Below are 18,282 nucleotides of genomic sequence, written 5' to 3'. Positions count from 1 at the left end.
ATTGACTATTGGCCCAGTCGAGTTCACTATGGAATTTCAGGTGTTGGATGCTGTAGTGTCCTACAATCTTTTATTGGGTCGACCATGGATCCACGCGGCCAAAGCAGTGCCTTCCACACTGCACCAAATGGTCAAGTTCGAGTGGGACAGACAAGAAATCGTGTTATATGGGGAAGATCCCACATGCGCCATGAATGATGCCATTGTGCCCTTTATAGAAACTGAAGATGATAAGGGACTATGGGTTTATCAGGTCTTCGACACGGTCACAGTGAATAGAGTGCCCAAGGGTAAAAGCATCCATGTCCCAGGGTGGCAGTTGCGACCGTCATGGTAGTATCAGAAATGCTGAGTAATGGGTTCGTGCCAGAAAGAGGTCTGGGGGCTGCGCTTTAGGAAGAGGTCTGGGGGCCGGGGGACAAGAAACGGTTATTGGCGAAGGTGCCGGGTCCACTGATTGGTGCAGAGGGGAACTTGGATAAGGTGTTCGAGAGGGTATTTGCTGAAGTGAACATGGTTGAGGCCGGGGAAGGGTCAAGCAGAGCAGATATACAGTACATCAGACCACATGCTAACATCAACAATTGGGAAGCTACTCCTCTTCCAATTCGGAGGGAGTCGTGGTAGTGGGTTTTGTTTTCCTTTTGACACCTGGATTATTCCAGGGTTTGTAATTCAGTTGCTATGTTCTGTCCGTTTGGATGAGTTAAAACCCTGTTATCTTTACATTCAATGAAATGCAATTTTCTTCATTCCTAATTTTGTTTCCATTTTTTCTTTTCTTTTGTACAGTTCTTTTTATGCTGATATCAATGATATGACATGCATGAGGAATCTTCGGCCCAGTTTTAAAAGCCAATCTAGCTCAGAAATAATAATACAAGAAATCGAGTGTGATGATGGGGTGGATTGTAACAACGATGAGGCTTATGAGGAAATTAGTAAAGAATTAAGTCACTTTGAAGAAAAACCCAAACCTAACCTAAATGACACAGAAGCAGTTAATCTAGGGGACTAAGACAATGTGCAGGAAACTAAATTAAGTGTTCATCTGGAGCCACAACTCAAGGAGGATATAATTAAAGTATTGCATGAGTACAAATATGTTTTTGGTGTTATGATGATATGCCGGGTCTAAGCACTAATTTGGTGGTTCACAAATTGCCCACTGATCCGGCGCTCCCTCCTGTCAAGCAGAAATTGAGAAAGTTCAAAACGGACATAAGTGTGAAGATCAAAGAAGAAATTACCAAGCAATTTGATGCAAAGGTCATTCAGGTTACACGGTATCCCACTTGGTTAGCTAATGTTGTGCATGTGCCAAAGAAAGATGGCAAGACCAGGGTGTGTGTCGATTATCGAGATCTTAACAAGGCGAGTCCAAAAGACAATTTCCCACTGCCCAACATCTATATACTAATTGGCAATTGTGCCAAACATGATATTGGCTTTTTTGTGGATTGTTATGCGGGTTATCATCAAATTCTAATGGACGATGAAGATGCAGAAAAGACGGCATTCATCACGCCGTGGGGAACGTATTGTTATCGGGTCATGCCGTTCGGTTTGAAAAATGCTAGGGCAACTTATATGAGGGTCATGACAACAATATTCCATGATATGATACACAAGGAAATCGAGGTGTACGTGGATGATGTGATCGTGAAGTCTAGACAGCAGTCAGCCCATGTCAGAGATTTGAGAAAGTTCTTTCAAAGGCTTCGCAAGTACAATCTTAAGCTCAATCCTGCAAAGTGTGCTTTCGGGGTGCCATCTGGGAAGTTGTTGGGATTTATAGTCAGCTGGCGGGGTATTGAATTAGACCCGTCAAAGATCAAAGCTATTCAGGAATTGCCACCTCCAAGAAACAAAACTGAGGTGATGAGTTTGTTAGGAAGATTGAACTATATCAGTAGGTTCATTGCTCAGCTCACGACAACTTGTGAGCCGATTTTCAAATTGTTGAATAAAGACGCTGCGGTCAAATGGACTGATGAATGTCAGGAGGCTTTTGATAAGATAAAGGGGTATTTGTCGAACCCACCCGTGTTGGTCCCGCCAGAACCAGGGAGGCCTTTGATTCTATATCTGACGGTTTTGGATAATTCATTCGGCTGTGTATTGGGGCAGCATGATGTTACGGGTAGAAAGGAGCAGGCTATCTATTATCTCAGCAAGAAGTTCACATCTTACGAGGTTAAGTATACTCATCTGGAGAGGACATGTTGCGCCCTAACTTGGGTGGCACAGTAGTTGAAACATTATTTGTCATCCTACACTACTTACCTCATATCTCGCTTGAACCCGTTGAAGTATATTTTTCAGAAGCCTATGCCTACAAGGAGGCTTGCAAAGTGGCAGATCCTGCTTACAGAGTTTGACATTATCTATTTGACACGGACTGTGATGAAAGCACAGGTACTAGCCGATCATTTGGCTGAGAACCCCGTCGATGAAGATTACGAACCTTTGAAAACTTATTTCCCTGATGAAGAGGTGATGCATATTGATAAATTGGAACAAGTTGAGAAGCCGGGATGGAAATATTTCTTTGATGCGGCTACAAATATTAAAGGCGTGGGAATAGGAGCGGTGCTTATTTCTGAAACAGGTCAGCATTACCCTGTTACAACTCGGCTTCGTTTCTACTGTACGAACAACATGGCAGAATATGAGGCGTGTATATTGGGATTGAGATTAGCTGTAGATATGGGTGTACGGGAAGTCTTGGTCATGGGTGACTCGGACCTACTGATACACCAAATTCAATGAGAATGGGAAACACGGGATTTAAAGCTTATACCGTACCGGCAGTGTCTGCATGAGCTTTGTCAGTGGTTTCAGGCTATAGAATTCAGGCACATTCCAAGGGTTCATAATGAGGTTGCCGACGCTTTGGCTACTTTGGCGTCGATGTTGCATCATCCAGACAAGGCTTATGTTGATCCGTTGCAGATTCAGGTCTGCGATCAGCATGCTTATTGTAATATGATAAAAGAGGAAATCGACGGCGAGCCGTGGTTCCATGATATCAAAGAGTACATCAGGACGGGAGTATATATGGTACAGGCCACCGGTGATCAGAAAAGAATGATTCGGTGATTGGCAAGCGGGTTTTTTTAGTGGAGGAGTGTTGGAAAAAAGTACTCCAGATCTCGGGTTGTTGAGATGCATGGATGCGAGACAAGCTACATCTATCATGACTGAGGTATATTCTAGAGTTTGTGGACCGCATATGAGTGGGTACGTTCTAGCAAAAAAGATTCTCCGAGCAGGTTATTATTGGCTCACTATGGAGCGGTATTGTATCAGTTTTGTGCGTAATTGTCATCAGTGCCAAGTGCATGGAGATTTGATTCACTCTCTACCATCAGAACTACATACGATGTCCGCACCATGGCCTTTTGTCGCATGGGGCATGGATGTTATTGGGCCAATTGATCCAGCAACGTCAAATGGGCACAGGTTTATTCTGGTAGTTATAGACTATTTTACCAAATGGGTGGAAGCTAAGACGTTCAAGTCTGTGACTAAGAAAGCTGTGGTCGACTTCGTGCACTCAAATATCATCTGTCGGTTTGGGATTCTGAAGGTAATCATCACGGATAATGGGGCTAATCTTAATAGCCATTTGATGAAAGAGACATGTGAGTAGTTTAAGATTACCCATAGACATTCTACTCCATACCATCCCAAGGCAAATGGTGCGGTTGAAGCAGCCAATAAGAATATCAAGAAAATACTCCGGAAGATGGTCGAAGGGTCTAGACAGTGGCATGAGAAATTACCTTTTGCATTATTAGGGTACCGCGCCACCGTTCGTACCTCAGTGGGGGCGACTCCTTATTCATTAGTATATGGCACCGAGGCAGTAATACCTGCAGAGGTGGAAATCCCGTCTTTGCGAATCGTTGCGGAGGCTGAGATCGATAATGATGAATGGGTGAAAAGCAGCCTTGAGCAGTTGAGTTTGATTGACAAGAAGAGATTGGCATCAGTGTGTCATGGTCAACTGTACCAATGAAGAATCGCCAGAGCATACAACAAGAAAGTGCATCCAAGGAAATTCGAAGTCGTACAGTTAGTACTGAGGCGGATTTTGCCTCATTGGGCTGAAGCAAAAGCTAAATTTGCCCCAAACTGACAGGGACCATTTGTAGTAACCAGAGTGTTGTCTAATGGGGCATTGTATTTGACAAATGTAGAAGAAAAATGTATAGAAATGGCCATCAATTCCGATGCAGTCAACAGATATTATGTATGATTTTTTTATTTCTGAATATATTTGTTTGTATTTGGCATATCTTAAAGATTGAAATGACGAAGGCATTTTGTCCTGCTATCCAAACACTTTTATCCCTTGTCATCCCCTTTGAGCCTTACTTATTTTTCATACCCCTCTTCGGAATCAATGACACTATCAAGGAACAAAGGTGCCGAACATAAAATAAAAAAAAAGAAAAGCAAAGGAAAAGGAAAGAAAAGAAAAAGAAAGAAGAAGGAAAAAGAAGGAAAAAAAAACAATCAAAAAGAAGAAAAATGAAAAGTGAAGGAAAAGAGAAAGAGAAGGGAAAGAAGAAGAAAAGAAAGAAAAGAAAAGAAAAGACACACAACCAGAAAGGTAACTATGATACAGTGAACTACGTTTGACTTGATCCCGAAAGGGTACGTAGGCAGCCTAACTCCGAGGTTCAGTCATACCAAAATAAAAATCCAAAAATCCCCAAGCAAGAAACTGGGGCAGAAGTTGTGATTGTTGTGAACAGTTGGATTCTGAAAGTTGTAATTTGAACCCATTTGAATTGTTTTGAGCCTTTTATACCTTTATTTCTAACCCAATCCAAAAGCCTACATTACGGTCCAAAGAAAGACCTTCCGATCAGTTTTGAGAAGTGCCAAGTTGAACAGGTAGGAATAACTCACGATAGCGGCAACACTCTGGTTCAAGCAATAAGAACAAAAGACAGAAATGAGAGAGTCTTATGGGTGAAAACCCTCACGGGCACCGTAAGGCGATGGGAGCTGAGAGAAAAATAAATGAGAGAGTCTTGTTGGTGAAAACCTCCACAGGCACCTCGAGGTGAAGTTGAGATGAGAAATGGCAAACTGAGAAAGGTCTGTTGATAGAAACCGTTTCGTGATACCGCAGGAAAACTAGGTTAAGGTCTGGGTAAATCAAACAAGTGATGAAAGTTCTGAGCGATGAGGTATGACAATTGAGAGTTGTTTAGTTGGATCGGTTGGGCCGATTAGTCCGAAATGCATGTCATGACCATTGGTGCCAGCTGTTCCGGTCAGATAAGTTTCTTTTCTTTACTTCATTTTTAGTAGTTATCCGATTTTGGATTTTTCTTATCCCTAACCCGTAAAACCATTGCATTTTATTTTCTTTTGGGGGTTTTGTTTGTCTAAATGTTCTAAAGTCAGTTATGTTTAAAAGCAAGTGGGAAAGGATTTCAACGTTCGCTACTAGCTTCCGAAATTGTAAAGCACAACGGGGTCAGAGCATGTCAAAAACAACATGATGTCAAGTGGAATGCAGAGAATTAACGGAAATTTCATCGGTGGAATGACTGGGAAAAGTCGTGGGAAATGCAAAGGTTTAAACAAAAGGGTCAGAAAAGTGAAATAACAGCATGGGTGTAAAACATTTAGTTCGCCAGAGGTTGGGGAATTTAAAAGTTGGTCAGAAAATCAAACGGTTCAGGGTCAGTGCATGGAAGTCAGTCAACACAAAGCAATACAGGGGAAGGATTTTTTTCAGCAAGAATGCCATCAACTAACCACCATTTTAAACTAACGGGATTTTCTTTGATTGGAACAGGGGCAGAAAGTTAATTGTTCAGGAGGAATTCTCCATAAAGGGAAAGCAAGTAGTAATCAGGTTTGACCACAAAGTGCGGTTTGATTAAATACAAAGATAATCATGAATAGCCTAGGGGAATATAATTTGGTTGCAAAGTTTGCATGTTTAGGATAAAATGCAAGTTGTCAGGACCTTCCTGGATAATAGGACATAATTCAAATACCCGGATAAGATAACATGATGTGGTGAGAATAATACCTTAGGTTTGTAATTATGAGGAGTTGTCAGAACCTCCTTAGATAATAGGATTTAGCTTTCAATTCTTAGTAATATGTGATTCAGTTTAACACTCACCCATACACCCAGATTCCAAACTGGGGCAGAAAAATTGTCGTTGGTTGATTATTCTGTTGAAGTCAGGAGTCCGCCTGGAGAACAGAGACATACTTTTCAAGTTTGATGTTAGGAGTCCGCCTAAAGAACGGAGACATACAGTTTGAATTTTAAAAGTCAGGAGTCCGCCTGGAGAACAGAGACATGCATATCAAATTTTAGCAATCAGGAGTCCGCCTGGAGAATAGAGACATACAATTCAAATTTTTAGCAATCAGGAGCCCGCCTGAAGAACAGAGGTGACACAATTCTAATTTTAGTTTTCAATCAATTTCTTTGTTCATTTTGGAGTCAGGAACCCGCCTGAAGAATGAAGGTGTTAAATTTTTAAGTAGTTGAAGTCAGGAGCCCGCTTGGAGAATGGAGGTGTTAAATTTTTTAAGTAGTCGAAGTCAGGAGCCCGCTTGGAGAATGGATTTGTTAATTTTTTTTAAGTAGTCGAAGTCAGGAGCCCGCCTGAAGAATGGAGGTGTTAAATTTTTAAGTAGTTGAAATCAGGAGCCCGCCTAAAGAATGGAGGTGTTAAATTTTTAAGTAGGCGAAGTCAGGAGCCCGCCAGGAGAATGGAAGTGCTAAATTTTTAGGTAGTCGCAGTTAGGAGCCCTCCTGGAGAACAGAGGTATACAATTCAAGTTTCGGAAAGCAGGAGCCCGCCTGTGCAGCAGAGGTATTTCAAGTCTAGCTTTAGTCAAATTCCTATTAATATCCGGTAACATGTGCCCAGTTTCCAAACTGGGGCAGAAAGTTTTCTTCGTTTTGTCTATTTCTGTGAAGTCAGGAGCCCGCCTGGATAACAGAGGAATACATTTGAGTTCAAGTTTACTCAAGTTCAGCAGTTTGGAGAGAGGGAACAACATCTCAGTTGACCAGTTGAAGTAGCAACAAGGAATTTTATCGAGAAAACACAAGACAATGAGGCAACAAGAAAACACAAGACAACAAGGCAACAAGGAAGTACAAGAACAAAGTTTGAAGAGTCTAGATAGGACTTTTGTAATTCATACAACATAGTTAGTTCAGCTTCTTTTATCTTTGACGTGGTGTAATAAGGGAAGTCAGCAAGCAGCAACAACAACAATCGTAGTGAAATCACAGCTCCTGGTAGCCCCAGCTACCAGACATTCCCGAACTACACTGACCTGATTCCTGGTTAGCCCAGGATATGTAGGCAACCTCTGAAGCAGGGTGCGGTCAAGCTTTTCAAAAAATGCTTCACACGGAATTTCCGGACGGACAAAAATCGCTCGTATTTGCTCACTTATCTTTGCCCGAAAACATTTCATGTTTCCAAGCAAAGAGGGGCAGCTGTGAGTACGTGATTTTTGCCCTATATATTAATAATTCCCAAAATTCCAAAAAAATAATTTTTCTTTATTTTTTTTTGTGCATTTTGGTATCATTTTCTGATAATGGTTGCATTTTATTTGTGCATGTTAATTCATATAAAATACAAAAATATGCATTTTCATTTAGGATATAATTTTATATATTTAGGATCAATTAGGGGTTAGTTTGTTTTAGAACCAAACATGAAAAATTACAAAATAGCTCACTTTCGTATTTTAATTGTTTTAATCGTAAATTTGGCGTAAAATAGGTTTTAAATAATTTTAGAATTTAATTAGTTTAGTTTTGAAATATATTAGTACTTTATTTTAATTGTTGCAATTTTATAAAATCAGAAAAATAAATACAAAATTACAAAGTGGAAAACAAAATACAAAAATAGATAAAAGAAATAAAAGAGGAAACAAAACAAACAAGAAACAATTGGGCTCATCTCAATTTAACCCAAACCTCAGCCCAAACCATCACGCCCAAACAGCCCAGAACCCTCCGGTCCAATGCGCTAGAATCAAAACGACGCCATTTGGCGTCGATCAATCCAAGCCGTCGAGGTCTCATGATCTAACGGCCAGGAAGCCCCCACTCCTAACTATATAATTGTCTGAAACCTTACCCCCTCCCCCCACCCTGGTCCTTCGCCTTCCTCACCCTACCTCTCCTTGCAAACCCTAATCCCAACCGCCCCAAAATCCTCGTTGGCGGCAAGTGCAACCTACGCCATTCAACCCCAAATTAACACCATAGATCCCCCCATGAATCCCTCTTTCCATTCCTGCTATTGGTTTCCCTCGAATATTGCCGGATCTCGTCGAATCTCCGATTGAAATTCTCCGGCCAAGTGGCAAACTCATCCAAACCGGCCCAAAATCATACCACACTATCCCCAGACTTCCCTCAACCCAAATCCATGACTATCTTCCCTCGAATATCGGTGAAGCAGCTCGAATTTCAGATCTAAGAATTTCTGGCCAAAACCCTAACCCAAAATCTTTGTGATTTTAGACCGTAATATCCTTTACCATGAGTTGTCTTGTAAAAATACATGGTTAGGGATGTTATGTGTCAAAAATCTGGAAAGATTCGGACGATAGTAATTGGTCGGGGTTTCTCGTGCTTCAGTGAGCTTTCTTGTTTCTTTTTACTTGCATAGTTGAAGTGTTAGTTATAATTTTGATTTCATTAAAGTGTTCTGTTAATTTTACGATTTATTTTTGTGTATTAGTATAGTTTAAATCTTCTTTGTTCCTTGTTCCTTGATCAGTAAAGCATCTTCGCATTTTTAGTTTAGTTTGCTGCATGTGTCATTTATTAGTTAATCATAATTTTAATTGCAGAATCAGCATAATTAATTAGTTTGGATTCAATACCATTTTGTCCATTAATGTTGGCTAGATGTTTTAGGTTGATTTCAAAATTGCTTTTTAGTTCTGAATTTGATGTTTGAATGGTCAATTGTGAGCTTATTGGTTAAAAGCTAGTTTAATTTCATTTAATGTTGACTGATTCTGTTCTCCTGGTTTTTATAAGTTGTTTGGGTTTGGGTGATTGAATAATTGGGATTGGTTAGTTCAATTGGGTAATTTCTGAGTTCTAATTAATTAGTCCTAGTTAGTTTTGAATTAATTTAGGGGATTGGTTATAGCTGTTGAGAATGTAGGTAGAATCAGTAACTTTGAGAAGTTTAGAAGGGCATTTTAGGCATAGAAAAGGGCAGTTTCTTTAGGAATAGTAATTTCAAAGTAGGAGTAAGGGTAGCATAGGTATTTTAGGGAGTAGAAGAGCATCCTAGGGCCTTCTAGAAAAGAGTACTTTAGTGTGGATGTTAGCACAATAGAGGGATTTACTTGTTTAGCAAGTCAAGAGTAGAGGGACTAAATTGAAAATAAGGGAGGGACTAAAAAGAAACCTAAAATCTAATTTACCCTCTTTTGTCACCTATAAAAGGGCATCAAATGCCGTGAGGGAGGGGCTGGGGGAAAAATTTGGAAATTCAAAAAACATTCTCTCAAATCTTAACTTTAGAAGAAAAGTCCAAAAAATGGGGGCTGAAATAGTGAGCATACTATTCCCAATCTATAAAAAGTAATTATACTCTTTCATTGAGTTGAAGAAAGTCTCGAGTGATTCATTGAATTTTCTAGAGCTTTTTATTGATTTCTGGCTTGTTTTTTAAGTATGAAACAGTAGCTCTTCGTTGATAAGCTGAAATGAATTGAATCTGGTTTAAAATTTCGATTCCAAGTCTGTTGGTTTGTTGTTCGAATGAACTCTTTCTTCTGAGTTTACTGGGTATTGATTCTGGGCTTGAGGCTGTGATGTAACTGACAATTTTGTCAACTGACGACTGTTTTTGTTGCTGTTGACTGACTCTCTCCTACTCCTATTCTGTTCACATCCAGGTATGCTCTCGAATTGTGATGGAGCTGAAGTTTGCTTGAATATGGAGAAACTTGTGAATATGAGTCATATTGGAATAAACAAATCAGTTTTTAAACCATTATGTAGTTTCTTTCAATATTATTGATGTTTGGATCAGTTTGTCATGAAGATAAAACTATCTGTTTAGTTGCCAAGTATGGGATATTCATTTAGTTTTAGTAGGCATGTGACACTTAGTGAACTGTTAATTGATTCTGTGAGCACGTGATTTTTGCTTACGCGACAATCACTCCAAAAGAAATAAAAAATAATAACAAATGGTCTCGCTGTACAATTTTTGGAATTTACATGACATTTTTGGTAATTATTTGTGGTTTTGTCCATTCTTATTTAGTCTTATCAAACAAAAAATACAAAAATATATATGTCGTGTGTAATTAAACCATAATTTGGTTATTAAAAGGAAAATCACAAAAAATATGCATATTTTATTCTATTTGTCGCCATGGTGTGATTTTACCTATTTAAATATTTAATATGTGTGTGATAACTGTGTTAAGTGCTAATTAATGGGTGTTCAATTTCATTTTTAATTAGGTTTTGTGTTTTAAAATCAGAAACAAAAAAAAGAGGAGTGCAAATTGGTTTAAAAAAATCGGATTGGGCCTATTTTCTTTAAGAAAATTTGAGGCCCAAAAGCAGCCCAAGGCAGCCGGTCCAAGCGACCCATCTCCCAGGCCACCAAACAACGTAGTTTGACACCAAAACTACGTCATTTCAAGGACAACCCATCTCAGCCGTTCAAACCAGGTTGATCTGACGGTCATCGTCCCATTGCCCGACCCATTCCACCCAAAGACCAACCCGGTCTCACTTAACCAAACGATGTCGTTTCCGTTAAGTGAGAGATCCAGGCTATTGATCTCGACTGATCTAACGGCCAAGATCAAACCATCCACCCCATATATAAGCCCTCATCTCGTACCCCGCCCCCTATCCAAGCACCCTTCCCTCATCTTCGTCTCCCTCACAGACCCAAAACCCCACGAAACCCTAGCGCCGCCCCCTTTCCCCTAGCCATAAACCCAGCGGCAAGGACGCCGGTGACCACCATCTTAACACCCTAGGACCTCCTCGACCCCCTGAACACAGATCCACTAGCCGTGGGTCTCGAATCTTCCCCCACCATCTCGAATCTTCATTTGAAGATTCGAGCCGGACCTCGATCTACACCGACCTACCCCAAATTCATACCAGGTATCCCCTTGACCTTCCTCATGACCAAACCAAGCTTGGTTTGGTCCGAATCTACCCACAAATCCCAAAACCCCAAATCTGAAGATGCGAACCCTAGAACACAAGAATATGTGGAGTCTGTTTAGATTTAAATGGAAGTTTGGGGTCTAGTAGACCCTAATCGAAGTGTTCTCGGTCGAGAACACCTCGGTTAGGATTTGTCCGACCTCAAATTGGCAAATCAAGCTCGGGCCTGGGTCATCTGTGTTTAAGCTTTTCTGGTTTGTTCACTGTTCCCTTTTGTTATCTATTTAGTCTAGATTAGTTTATCGGCATGTTTATTTAGTTTATTTGTTTATTTTGGGATTTCTGTTGTCAGTTGTTCTCCATCTCCATAAGACCTGTTATTTAGTCGATTGTTTATTCTGTTATGTTGAATCCGTATAGTAGTATACATATTTCAATGTGATTAACATCGTCGAATCAATAATGCCTGGTTTTCCCCTGTATCATGCAAAATTGTCAAGAACAGTTTTATGCCTTATTTTGTGTTGTTTGTTTGGTCGACTGCTTGTCCTGTGTTATAATTAGTATAGTCGAGTCGATATACGTCGTCAGTTAGTTTCAGTTGGAATGATAGCAATTCGACTCATGCTATTTTGATTTACTGAAACATTTTGAATCAGCTTAGTTTGTTTATTGTCACTGTGTATTAGTCTGTTAGCTAAATCAGAAAATATTTAAGGATTGATTTGTAGCTACAGTCTAGGATAGGTCTCAAATTTTAGTTTAATTTATGGCATTGTTTACTCATTTTCAACCTTGGGCAGCATGTGCATTGCAGTGTAATGGATAGCATGTGCTGTCAAGACATACTCCTGCTGCCCATTCCTGTTTAAAATAATAAGAGATAAGTCCTTATAATAATGAGAAAGAGGCTGTCAGGAGAATCTCATGGGAAGGGTTTTATTTTATCTTTGAGTGGAAAAACAACAGGAGAACATTTGAGGGAGTTTGAATGGTTTAACAGGCTGTAGATGGTCTGAGGCAAGGCTATAAAAGGAGAAGGGTCTCGATTAGTTAAGGGTTTTTTTTTTTATTTTTTCAGATATAAAAACAGTCCTAAAAAGAGAAAAAATTGAGAGTTTTAGGTTGGCAACATAATTCCACCAGGCTTTGGTTTAGTTTGAAGTCTCAGTAGCTGATACTGTTTCTTTTTTGGTTTGACTCCAATTCGTTGAAACTTCCTATGCAATCTACTGGTCCAACCTTGGTTTGAGTTCGAGTCCATTTTGAGTTTTGCATACTGTTTGTTGCTACTTAGTTTTCACAAATCTTTTCGGGTTTCGTTTGAGTTGTTCCTGGTGCACTTTGTTACTGCCACTGCTGCTGTATTTGTTGTTGTTGCTGCCATTCTTGTTTGCTACCGCTGCTGACTTCTCTGTATTCTTTTCTTCTGTTGTATTCAACATCCAGGTACACACTTTGAATCTCACACTGATGTAATAGTAGCAATGAGTAACAATTGAATGATGCAAATGAGTTTAACCATTTGCTGCTGTAATTACAGCTTTATAAATGTTGTTAGATTTGTGTAATTTTAGTTTGTAATTCAATAGCAAACTCATGAGGTAGCTTGTACTTAATTGGAACCTTAGTTTGTTTACGCTGTTTATTTAGTTGTTTTAGTTGACCGCATGACGTAGAGTGCACATGTGTTTAGTAAATTGATAGGTGAATCTCATCTCTATTCTTATTCTAAACACGTAAGGCATGCTGCTTCTAATTTGGCGAGAGACGCAATTTAGTTCTAAGTCATTTAAACTAACTCTATCAAATTGGATTTCGTTAGGCAGTCTATAGAACCATGTTCGAATCCCATTAGTAGCAGTTTCTAGTAGTTGATTCCCTTAATCTAGTTTAAATAAGTTAGTTAAATTCAACTCAAGAAACGTTTGGAGTAAGTTTAGCATTTCATCAAATCTTGTATGCAATTTCCTTTATCAAATTAAAAGCATGTTCACCCATGGAATAAGGCACAAAACAATTCTCGCCTCGTAAATAATTAATCAGATAATTAACAAGAATCCGGAGTTGGCCAAACATGTAATTCAATTAGTATGTATTTTTCTTTCTTCCATTTCTTAGAGACGAACATAATAGAAAATGTAGTAATTGTAGGCTAATCTTTTTATTTAAAAAAAAATAATGAGACGATCCTCGCCAAATAAAAATGTAAATTACGGGGCCCTCAATAATCGATCATGATAAATACTTAGAATTTGGGATGGACTTGTTTAGTGAATTTCATTGCCTTCCCCAAAGATAATAACGCGTTAGACTCTTTAGGCGCGACTTAATTAAATTACATTCTTAAATTCGGGTGCGCATTTATGTGACCCAAATTCAAATCTCAACGGAGTCGAAATGTGTTAACAACTACGGGTGCATTGATTGTGACGTGGTTCGAGATGCATTTTCACGACGTTGCAATTCTATAAAAAATAAATGATAATAATAAAAGCGGTTTAAACTTAATAAAAGCACATAAGTCATAACATGTATTTAAATCAGATATTTAGCCATTATAACAATTTAAGCGACCGTGCTAGAACCACGGGATTCGGGGGTGCCTAACACCTTCCCTCGGGTCAACAGAATTCCTTACTTAGAATTTCTGGTTCGCAGACTTCATTTGGAAAGTCGAATATTTTCCTCGATTTGGGATTCAAGATAAACCGGTGACTTGGGACACCAAAAGTCAAACCTTTCCCAAGTGGCGACTCTGAATTAAATAAATAATCTCATTTCGAATATTGTCACTTAAATTGGAAAAACTCCCTCGCGCATCTATCCCTCGGGCTGGGCGCGCAAAAAGAAGGTGTGACAGATTCGTCTTCTTCCAGGTTCATTTCACTCAGATTTAAGTCCAGTAGGTGTTTGGATTGTTAATTAATGTATTGAATTGATAATCATAGTTGAGGTTGCTAATTGTTGTTGGGAAATGTTACTGAAATCAGGCACGTTAATTTGTTTTTGTTTAAAAAGGTTGAAAGTAGTTGTTTGAGTTTGATGATTAGCTAATGATTGGTTCTATTTAAAAATTTGAAGCTCTGTGGCCACAATTGTCATTGTTAGTTTAGGATCAATTGGGAATCGTTTAGTGGCGTGTTTGTAAGCTGGTGGTATCCCTGCCCAGGTTCGATCCTGGGTCCTTGTCCCGCTTGCAATGAGTTTCGAAATTAGGCCTCCCTTTAACGGCCCAGCTTATGAGAAATTTCTTCAATAGGCTATTGCGCATCACTCAAAGCCCCATTAAATGTTAGAATTAGTGAACCAACTTTCCTTGCGATCTGTGGGTCATCAGAACCCAATTGCATTCAATTAAAATGTAAGAGCCCTCTTAATTTATTAACTAACTAGATCTATTGATTCTTGGAGACGAGCCATAGTAGATAACAAATAGTTTTTTTTTTAGTTTAAATACCCTTAAATAACAAAATGAGATGAGCCTCGCCAAATAAAACTACAATTTGCAGGGCCCTCGATAAATATTGTCTTAATTTCTTAGAATTCGGAATGGGCCGTTTAGCGAATTTCATGGCCTTCCCTAAAGATAATAACGCATTAGATACTTTAGGAGCATTTTTAATAAATTACCTTCTTAAACTCGGGTGCGCATTGATGCGACCCAAATCTAAATCTCAACGCAGTCGAAATGTGTCAACGACCACGGGTGCATTGATTGTGACGCGGTTCGAGACACGTTTTCACGACGTTGCAATTCTCATAATAATAATAAAAGCGGTTCGAAATTAAAAACCCCATAAGCAAGAACATGTTTTTTAAATCAGATAAGATCAAATACAACAGTTGAGCGACCGTGCTAAAACCACGAAACTCGGGAATGCCTAACACCTTCTCCCGGGTTAACAGAATTCCTTACTCGGATTTCTGGTTTGCAGAGTGTAACACAGTCATATTTTTCCTCGGTTCGGGGTTCAATCAGTGACTTGGGACACCATTAATCTCCCAAGTGGCGACTCTGAATAATTGATAATTAAATCCCGTTCCGATTGTCCTTTAAATGGAAAAACTTCTTCATGCCCTTTGCGGGGTGTAGTGAAAAAGGAGGTGTGACAACTGTTGGGCTGCGTGTTTTACTACTGTTTTGTGGAGTTTTGTCGTAGGAAGGGTGTGAACAAACACCATATATATGTAGGGTTGTGGGCTTGTAGTTCTTCATAACATTTCTGGGTCGTTTGACATGACTACGGTGGCCATCGTATGTATAAAGTGATTAGGTGGTGGGTGCACTATTTTGGGAGGCACAATATGATTATTATTGATGTTGTTTGGGCTGTTTGGTGATTTTTTGGAATTGTGTGAAGTCATATATATAGAGGAGGTGCTGTCCATTTCATCGTAAAATAGGTTATGGTCGATACATATTAGTTATGATGCTTAAATGATAACGGTCATATCATTTCTCTTATTGTAGACTAAGGAGTCGTGACAATTGCATAGCTTGAGATTGGGGCAGTATATACAAGGTATGTGAGGCTATCTCTTTCCATCTTTTGCACGACTCTGATTGTACATAATGTAATGAACGAGCTTCCAAAGATACTCTACTCTTAGAAGCTAGCAGTACTTACATTGTTTTCCCCCTTATGGAACGATTGATGTTAATGTTACTTATCTTATTCTTATGTTATCAATGTTGTTGGTATTCCTGATTCTTATAAGGTTCATAGTGAAGAGTTAGTCCTAATAATGTGTAAAGAGGATACTGACCTTACGTCACTCCGAAAGGTTTAGAACGTGATTCCATGAGTCAAGCATGCATTATATATATGTATCTATTTTACTCTACCGAACCACACTATAGTCAGCCGAGTACGGCACCTATTATGCAACCACTTATCAGTTGGGTTTTGCCGAGCTCTACGTTGCCGGGTATGATACTACTGATACTTATGATGGTCGGGTACATTTTTTCCCGAGCCTATTATGGCCGGGTATGATATGATGATGATGATGCCCACAAAGGCATATGTTTTAAAAGTTTATGTATATATACATATGTATCATGTATTTCATGTCAGTAGCCCTCAGAGGTTCGCAGATGTTACAAGTTGTATATTCTTTATCCCTGCTTACATTACTGTTCGTATTTATGGTTCCCTGCCTTACATACTCAGTACTTCGTACTGACGTCCTTCTTTTTGTGGATGCTGCATGTCGTGTTGCAGGTCCTGATAGAGAGGCAGATGTAGCTCCCCCACCATAGTAGGCTGTCCAGTTCAGCGGTGATTGACGAGATCCCTTCTCCGGACTTGCCATGGTCTTGGTATGCATTTTTGTTATAGACATTATGGGTTTATCGGGGCCCTATTCTAGCTATGTTGAAGTACTTATGTTCTTTTATAGGCTCATAGACAGGTGTCGACTCATGTATAGCTTGGTATGTCTTGTCGGCTGAATTTTTATTGTATAGTCTTTCATGGCAGCGTGGTATCTCGTACCTTATATATAGTTTCTTGATTGTCTGGACATCCCATGTTATGTATGTTCATGCCATCATATTTTATTGTTGGTTGTCCATGATCCATGTCTATCATTTATATTGATCTCGTTAGCCCTAAAAGATAATAAAGAAGGTTAGATAAAATGTACGTTGGTGGTTAGGCTACTTCGACCTAAATGATACTCCCAAACCATTTATTATTTAAAGGATTCAAAGCTCATTTCAATGTATTTTACACGTCTCTTTATTTCATTGGCACTAGTGGCCCCAAATGTAATATCATTCTTCGCACGTCGTCCGTATTTCATAATTCCTACTCACCCCTATAAATTTCAATCATTACCATAGATTATCATCAATAAGAGGATTTTAAATGAAGAATTTATATATATATATATATATATATATATATGAGCTAATTAGAGCCTTAAGCACGTTGAGTTTCTTTTCAACACTTTGGCATACTAACTTTCATTTAAAACACAATGTGAAGTCTTAACAAGTTAATACACTGTCCATACTTTAAACCATATTCTTGAAGGATAACATAGTAAGATAAGATCATTCAGAACATATTTTTCACGTATAACTTTCGAGACAGAGGTTATTCGGAGTAGTCAAATTTATAATGAATAACTTGGGACTTACGAGATTACTGTGAGATTCAATTCTAAGAGAAAGGTTTAGCTAGCATACCTCTCCTTGAGCTTCCTTAGATTACTACAATGTTTTGGATTATCCACTTCGATCTATTTGGAAATATAACAAAATTGAACATAAATTAGGAAAGAGTTCATGGTTCTATCTCATTTGAGCATTTTATCAAACATTAGGTGAGCATTATGATTTCAAGGTCCTCCTATGGTGGATTCCTTCATCCTACTACCCAAAGTCTACCCAATTGAGCTCAACAATCCTCTCATAACCCTTTATAGTACCTGCATGCATAATGAACAACCCTCACACCCAAAAATTGCTTTTCTCATTACCTATTTTCAGTTAAATCCCGAAATTGAGGGTTAGGGAGTAGACTCTTACGTCTAGGATGAAGACCTAGTGAGTTTTCCTTGTTAATTCTCCAAGCCTTGAGCAAGAACTGATGAACAATTAGTTTAGGAACCCCCTCTCACTCTACAACACTTACTCGCTCTAAAAATATCAGATTTTTACTTTATAGATGGCCCTTAACATCTATATATAGAAATAGGTTCGGGTTATAAAAACCAAAAAATAGACCCTCCGAACACAACTCTGTGGTTGTAGTGTAGTCTGAAAAATGGATATGTGGTCCGCTAAATGAGCCGCAAAAGTTATACTGGGCTGTTCGGGTTAGGTCTGTGGTTCGCAGACTAGTTCTGCGATAGCATAATGCACCACAGAACTCCCCTCTAGGAATCTTCTTGCTGGATATTCAATGGATTGTGCAGCCCACGAAAGCATTATGTGGTCACATATTGGACCGCAAAATGAACCTCAAATATTGGCCATTTTTCTGTTGCACTCTGCGGCCGATCTGCGGCCCAAAGAGTGATTCTGCAATCGCATAGTGGACCGCAGAAATGCCCTGCTCTTCCAAAAGTTTTTTTCAACT

This window comes from Nicotiana sylvestris, chromosome 11, assembly GCF_000393655.2.
Source record: "Nicotiana sylvestris chromosome 11, ASM39365v2, whole genome shotgun sequence".
Lineage (NCBI taxonomy): Eukaryota > Viridiplantae > Streptophyta > Magnoliopsida > Solanales > Solanaceae > Nicotiana > Nicotiana sylvestris.
This window is presented reverse-complemented; position numbering follows the sequence as displayed.